Here is an 8,460-nt window from a genome sequence, read left to right as displayed (position 1 = left end):
ATAATATGGTATTGAAATGGACAACGTGACTCAACAATCGTCCAAAATTTCTGACATAAACATTAAAATAGAACCTATTTGTAACTAAAAACAATGTGGCTCGTGCAAGTCATCAACGCAAACGTCGGTGAAAAATGACCTTTGGCTTCCCCAGGAAAACAACGGTGACGGACGATAGCAATTTGTCGGCCGTACCTAATCCATTTAATACCGACTATTGACCATGACGTGGCATTCTTAATTATAGATGTATGTAAACCTAATTAATTCACATGATTAAATCATCGAAATAGTAATTAGAAGATTTAATGAATCGTTTATTTCCTAAATTATGGAGTATATACTTTACCCACTTATCCTGTAAAGATTTTTTTGAACCTTTAGTCATTAACATTCAGTGAATTAATAGCAATTTGTTGTACGTTCAAATCAAGGTTAATTTAGTTAGAATTAAATAAAATTTATAGGGTCTGAACTGAATAAAATAAGATATATGTTATTTACCCTTCTCAACAAAGCCATGTGCTGACCATTGTGTCATGTATCATTGTTTCTATTACCGTTGATTTTTTTAGAATGGAATCCATGATTTTTGAATAATTCGATAATAAAATTAAATCTTAGGACATTAAAAGTTCTATAATAGAATGTTAAACCGATAAAATATATTTAATTTAAGGGCAAATGATTTATTAAATTAAATTAAAATATAAGTCAATATAAATTTATTTTAATATATAAAATATAAATCATCATACATATTTTTTGAGAGTATATTATTAACATACATCTTATAATATCAAAAATTATAAAATATTTTAAATACGATATCACACGAGAAATTCAAAAATTGTTGGGTCGGAACACAATGTGGATTTCATTGGCTAGAGAAGAGATGAAGTTGGTAATTTTGTTGATTAATTTGTGACCTCTACTTCCTCCACTGAAACATTCTCTTTGGCAGAATCTTTGATTTGGAGTTGTTCAATTTCGTAAGGGGTTCTCATTCTTCCACAGTTAGTGTTCTTCATTACGAAAGCATCTGATCCCGGTCCAATTATTCTACAAAATGCAAATTAAAAACACATAGATAAATAATTTAGAGAGAAAAAACAATAAACTTTTCAATTATTCTTTTTATTATAATTAAATTGCTAAATATTTGCTCTCACCTTTCACAAAAAATGAAACCGAACGGATTTCACAGTTTTTAAAGCTGCAAAAAAAAAAAAAACTTGGCAATAATTAATTAATTTTGATTTATCCAAAAATAATAATAATTTTGGAGGTAAAAACAATTTTGCAGATGAAGAGGGAAATGAGACTGACCGAGAGAGTGGATCATTGTGTAAAGGGTAACACAATTATTTTTAACAAGTTCAATCATTGCCTGCTGCAAATACACTCCATGGCTCACCACCGCTATCTCCTTTTCTTCCCTCTCCCACAGCCTACAACATTATTTATTTAATTATATATTGAATGAAATAATTTGGGTAAAATACACAAATGATCAAACTACTATACGGCGCTTCTTTATCGAGTCTCCGGATTATTAAAAGTTACAAAATAATCCTTCAACTATAAGGCATTGTTTTGGTGAGAAAGTACAAAATTATCACTCGACAATTCATATGTTCTAAACTCGTCTTTTTCTGTTAAAATATTGATGGTTGCCTAAATTGGATGTTAACTTGTTTGATTGAAATATGAATAGTTTGAGATTGTATGATCAGTTTTTTATCATATCTCAATCAGCAGGTTAATGCCTAGCTTAGACTTTCGTCAAATTTTTAACGAAAATGATGAGTTTTTGGAACATATGAATAGTCGGGCGACCATTTTGTAGTTTTTAATAGTAAAGAGACTCAATAAAACGTCCTATAGTCAGAGGATCATTTTATAACTTTTAATAGTCAGGTGACTCAACAAAGAAGCACCTTATAATCAGGGGACCGTTTGTGCACTTTACCCAAATAATTTGTTCTAGTTTTATATATTTTCTAATCATTGAAAGAATAAAAGTAGATAATTGAAATTAATATCAACCGTTTATTTGCATTAATACAACAATGCTAAAAACGGGTAAAATTAAAGGTTTTAATTAGATATTATAGAAAACAAACTCACCATTGGGTAAACTTCATTGCCCTCGCTCTCACTGCTTCATGTGTTTCTATTTCATCACCGCCTTTCCACAAAATGTCATTTTCATTTTCGATCTGAACATTAAAGCACTGTTAAATTTTAAGGCAGAGGAGATGAATGCAGCAACCGAAGGCCGCCGTGGAAACCAAGAGAATATAAAGTATTACTTGCCAATGAAAAATCAACGGCGGGGAAACGGGACCGGTAATGGCTGATGCTCCTTCTTTTGTCACATTCGAACTTTCCCTGCATCTCACAACAATATCATAATTAAGCTTTCAATACTCAATATATCTGTTTGTTTAGACTTTATGGTTTTTTTTTAAAGAAATAAAAAAAGTGATTTTTCTTTGTTTATTTCCTTCTTTGGGTATGGAGAGAAAGAAAGAAAAAATACATCAATTTACACTATTACTTTTAAGGTATTTTCTCTGCCTATTATTCTTAACATTATTATATAGTCATGTTTTTATATATGAGAGAGAGCAGTTTGAGAATTAGATAAAATTGTTTTGAAGAGATAAAATTTTTTAGTTTTTGAATTTGGTAATTCTTTTTACTTGATTTTTTACTTTTTTCTATATTAATCATTGAATTTGAATTTTTGATCAATTTTTAGTCCTTTTCATGATGTGGCACATTATCAAAGTGTCAAATCATTCAAACTAAATTTGGAAAAGTTGCTAGGTTTAGAGACTAATGCAATTAAAATAAAATTGAAGGATTAAGTTTGAAAAATTTGTCAACCTCAATGGCTAAAAGTTGTTTTGTACATTGCTTTAAATACTCAGTTATTTTTTTTTTGAAACATAATACTCAGTTAAATTTTTAGTATGTTAAACACCAACTCTTATAATTGAGATCAAGCATTACAATATAAAGTTATTTAATTTAAAATTTTTGAAAATTTAATAATATTAAATTTAAAATAAAAAAGTAAAATTTAATTTAATAAATATTCAAATTAACATGAATTTAAATATTATTAAACAAAAAAGTTTAAATGTCCCGTCCCTACTATGGGTAGTTCAATTAATTCTATTTGGTGATTGAAGAATTAATCAGATGAACACATTAGTATGAGAATTAAATACTCTCTGTAACGTTATCTGGGCACTTTTGCCATTAAACCAAATGTGTTTTTTCCTTTCATGACCTCATCCTTTGTTTTTCCTTCCTTCTGGTTTCTTTGGTACTGACCACTCCATGTGAAGAGAACACCGCGTGGGCCAAAAACTTGCTTGATTAACGGGTGGATGCATGGATTATTTTATGGGAAGATGAAAAACAAAGACCTAACTCAAACAATTTTGTTTAGAGATAAATCAAGGAGATGTTGGCACTTCTTGAAAATTTTATTTTTCATAAAATTTAAATACTTTTATTAATTATTTAATTTTATATTTTTAGAATATTAATAAATTTTCTTATTTTACATTATTTAAAATAAAATCATGCGTACATCTCTAATTATTATGTATATTTCCAGATGATACTTTTCCATAACGAATGCATATATCTAAGTGTGGAACTCACATGTGACCCTTGCCTGATCTATGCTAGCTCTAGTTCAAGTTAGAACATACCAGTCGTTCTCGGCAAAGTTCATATGCTATAATCGGAGGCCGATCGACGGTTGTGAATTCTTCATCGTCTTCACCATGAAAAATTCCAACAGCTGTTTGAAGTGTCCTGGAAACATCACCCCAAAATTTTAGAGGGATTGAAGGGATCCTTGATCAAAGATGAGAGAATTTTTGGTACCTTGACATAGGTGAAGAAATCACCACTTCAATCCCCTTTAGCAATCCACTTGAACAAACATCTTTTCGCTGATCACGAACCTATTAAAGAGAGACAGAAACATCACCACAAATGTCATTTTATGAAGGAAAACTGATTCAGCTCTGATCAATAACCTGTTGCCAGCCTAGAGGAGAGAGTTCAGCATCCAAATATTCAAACGATGTTAATGGATCTCGACTCTTCTCTGCTTCCAGATGTGCTTGCCTTGCGCATGCCTCACCTGAAATGTTTTGTTTTATTTTCATTTGCGTATTTCATCGAACAGCTTTAGACAATGAAAATACACAACTGTTGGATTGTTTTAAAACTTCACATGATTTGGCTTAGCAAACACTCGTTTTCCCTGTTTGTTTTGTGGGATAGAAATTTCGGTTTTCTTGGCCGTGATGTTATGATACTTTTTCCCATTTATTTTCTGTGGAAAATAAAGAAAATATTAATAAGAGAAAAGGGCACAAACCAGATGAAAAAGTTTACGACGGCCAAACTGAGCTGCTGCAATTGCTTCCATTTCGGGAAATGTGAAGAACAAAGGAAGATAAAAGGAAAAATATATAGAGGTAGGCTTTTGGCTTCTTATATACACGACACCATCAATGAAATTTCAGTGAATTCCTAAACTATTAATTTTAAATTTATAATTCAATCGGTTTTATCCCTGCAATATATTAATTAATTGGTTAAAATATTTCTAATAATTTTTCTTGTAATCATTTATATTATTCAAAAAAATTAATTTTAGAATAGATTACGTATTTAATAACTAAACTAGTCTCACTGTTACGTTTTGGTCACCTAACTTTTGTTTTGTTTCGATCACATATTATTAAAAAAATTAATGATTATCCTGATGTGTCATCATAAATACTGGTAGAGCCAGTATATATAATTGACAGCCCAAAAAATTTAATTTTTTTGCCCCTACAAATTATATATATATATATATATAATATATAAAAAAAAAAAAGATGACATCTCTTTTAGAAATATTTTAACACCATTTTAAAAAGAAATTCACTGTACATATTGTAAAATAGAAAATTTAAAACTCAATTTCCCATTTTAAAAAAAAAATCTTAATATAATTTCTAAACTTGACACCCTAAAATAATTTTCTGACATCTCCCTTGATCATAAATTAGTGTCACGTATCATTGAAAAAATAAAAATGACCCGTCAATAATTTTTTTTATTTTTAGCGATGTGTGATTAAAATAGAATAAAATGTAAGTTTAATGATGATGATTTAAAAAAAATAATTGAGTGACTAAAATGAAATCATGAGAATAATTGAGTGATCAAATAACATAGCTTACCCTTAGTTTAATTGTAATCGATATAAATTCATTTTATATATTTTTTTCCTGTGAAATATCATCTTATGTTAACATTTAAAAAAGAAAAGAATTGTGCTCATAGCAGTGCAAGGTTGAACATTGAATAGCGTAGACTTGATTGCTTCAGAAATTTGATCAGGCTTTCCATGGGAAAATAGTAAACTTTAAGGCTGGTTTAAATATTTCATAAATTATAAATTTAAATTTCAACATTTATTAAAAAAATGTTTGTTTTTCATGTAAACCCACTAATTTCTACGTAAATAAAAAAAGAAAAGAAAACGTGGAAATTCTGTGACTAGAAGACTTAAAAGACCATAACAAATGCAATCCTTGGAGCAAAACGAGCCGACACAAGGAAACTTCCTGCCGCTGCGGCTAGACTAGTCTATCCGCTGGATCGAACCACGATTTGGAAACAGATTCTATTGCGTTAATACATGGAGAGAGCAAAGGAGGCAACTTACTTGTTTGATTTGTTAATAATAATTAAACTTCCACCCCCAGGTCGACTTGAATTAAAATGAGAACTTAATTAAAAAATTATATAGATAGGGTTATTATAGTAATTATTCATAAATATATATGAAAAATTGAACTATCTTTCCATATCGAGTCGAGTCATAGGCTTTCATCCTACACTCGAACCCGATCTCGTTTTATATAAAGCACGAACCCGAATTTTTTATATAAAAATCCGACCGTATGAGGTCAGATCAAAATCCATTAATTTCAAATTAAATTGTCATTCTTATATATACATCATGCAACATATTTACTCAATATATATATCTTTAAAAAAATTAATAATCTTTTTGACTATTAAAACTTTTTAATAAATTATTTAACTTTTGAAATTCAAAAGTTGACAAAAGGCATTCAATTTCCACATGCCTCATTATACAATTAATGTAGTCTTTAATGCAAAGACAAGAAAAACAGAAAGTTGAATATATTAGCATATTTCTCTTTAGATAATTTAAATATAGATTATTTATAAAAATATTTAAAATATATAAAATTTTAAAATTTTAAGATAGGCAATTGCTTTCAATCCATTCATATTCCCACCCATAAATACTATATATTTGACTAATATATAATTATAACCTTCAAGCTATATAATTTCTAAAATGATTCCTATTTATAACTGAAAATTACATTATTGCCTGGTGGGTTAAAATCAAAGTTTGGTTACTTTGTAAAGGAAAAAGAGTTTCGTACTTGATGGAGTCTCCAGGTATCTTCCGTCGTCATATCTTGTTTGTACTCAACTCCCTAAAAATGACGTTTGCTTGAAAAGTATGTTTATTTGTTTGATTCCATCGCTATAACTCCGTTTGATCCCAATCTTTATTTAAATTATATAGTAAAAAAAATTATTGGTATTAGATTTTTTTACACAAGAAGAATTTTATTATTATTATTATTATTATTATTATTATTATTATTATTAATTGTATTATTTAAATTTAAGATTTTGTCGTCACCGTTTTTCACCCAAGGCGTCGAAAAATATATGTATGACAGAACTTTCGAGGAATGTCGATTTTAAATTGAATTAGTTCAAAAAAGACTGGAGTCGTCATCGATATTTTGGTTAGTTAGGCCGAATACCCAGAAAACGTCTTTTAAATGAATTTTAGAAAAATCATTTAAAGGCGAAAATTGGTCTGCGTTTAACCAGAAATTCATTTTTAAGGATTCGAGAGTTGGTTACACATGGGGAAGGGTAAGTACCCCCACAACGCCAAAGATTGGTACATCTCGTTATACGTTGTCAGAAATGATGAAATTTTACAAATTTGAACTCAAAATTTAAATTACGACCCTTTTCATTTCTATGATTTTTAGACTGAGTTTTAAAATATTTGACTCGATGAAAGATTTAATTCACTCGATTTTATTTAAAAATGATGTACTCTTGCTACATGAATTAACAGAAATTAAAATCCAGTTATGTTGGACGTAATTTCGTTAACTGCAAGACAATATTACCTTGTAATCTTGTAGGAAACGAGTAATCAAATGCATAATCATGAATACAACAATAATAAATGTAATATGCAAAACAGAATAAATAACCACCTAACATGACAAATAAATGATAAAATACAATTTTTATTTGAATAACCCTAAGAAGGGCACTCCAGATTTTTGGAGGTCTTCCTTATGTTAGTCAAACAATTGCTGAAATTCTCACATCATTTTATAATATTAACCATAAAAAATTATTAAAATAAGTTCTCAATCAACACTAAAAATTTTTTTAAAAACAGACATATGCATAAGTTTCTTGAAAAATATATGTATAAACATCATACATATTAATATACCGTAAAAATATTTTTACTATATTCTATTGAACTAAATAAAATAAAATGAAGTAAAGAAAAACAAATCACAACTACAAAAAGAAAAGGACATTAACGTAATAATCCACATTAATCCATGAAGATTCAACGAAAATTAATATCAAAATGAAGACAATGTCAAGTTACAGTGACTAAAAATGTAAATAAAGCATCCTAACATAAATACGACGAAGGACTAACATGCAATAAGTCAGAAACTAACATTTAAAATCAGTAATTTACCCAAATAATATTAGCTAAAAGTGCAGTGACTAAAATGTAAAGACAGACAAGTTCAAAGGATCTAAAGACAATTTCTCTCTTTTTATAAGATATATAATAATGGAAAATCATGCAATTGGGGTCTACACATTTCAAACAATTAACAAAGTCGAGGGACCTATTTCCAAAAACACGCTAAATGTTAAGGGACCTAAAAGAAAAATAAACCAAATAGTTAATATTTAATACAAAAATGAAAATAACGAAATGAGGACATAATTTTAAAATAAAATAAATTAAAGAGTAAAGTATAGTAATGATCATTGAACTTTTCTAAAGCTTTCATTTAGATCCCCCAACTTTTAAAACTTGCAATCCAGTCCCCCAACATTTAGTCCGTTTGCAATATGGTCCCCCAACATTTAGTCCGTTTGCAATATGGTCCCCGGCGTAACTGTTGGGGGACCATATTGCAAACAGAAAAAATGTTGGGGGACTATATTGAAAGTTTTAAAAGTTTGGGGATCTAAATGAAATATTTATAAAAGTTCAGTGATCATTACTATACTTTACCCTTATTTTATTTACAAATT

The 8,460-nt window shown here is 28.7% G+C and overlaps 1 pseudogene; it reads right to left on the bottom strand.

Annotated features, from left to right (window-relative positions):
- Positions 1 to 806: 806 nt before the first annotated feature.
- On the bottom strand, positions 807 to 4,465 carry LOC120160817 (annotated as a pseudogene).
- Positions 4,466 to 8,460: the final 3,995 nt, after the last annotated feature.

This window comes from Hibiscus syriacus, unplaced genomic scaffold (genome assembly GCF_006381635.1).
Source record: "Hibiscus syriacus cultivar Baekdansim isolate YM2019G1 unplaced genomic scaffold, ASM638163v2 tig00111393_pilon, whole genome shotgun sequence".
Taxonomy (NCBI): domain Eukaryota; kingdom Viridiplantae; phylum Streptophyta; class Magnoliopsida; order Malvales; family Malvaceae; genus Hibiscus; species Hibiscus syriacus.
The sequence above is the reverse complement of the archived record's forward strand: the minus strand, read 5'-3'. Positions and strand labels throughout refer to the sequence as shown.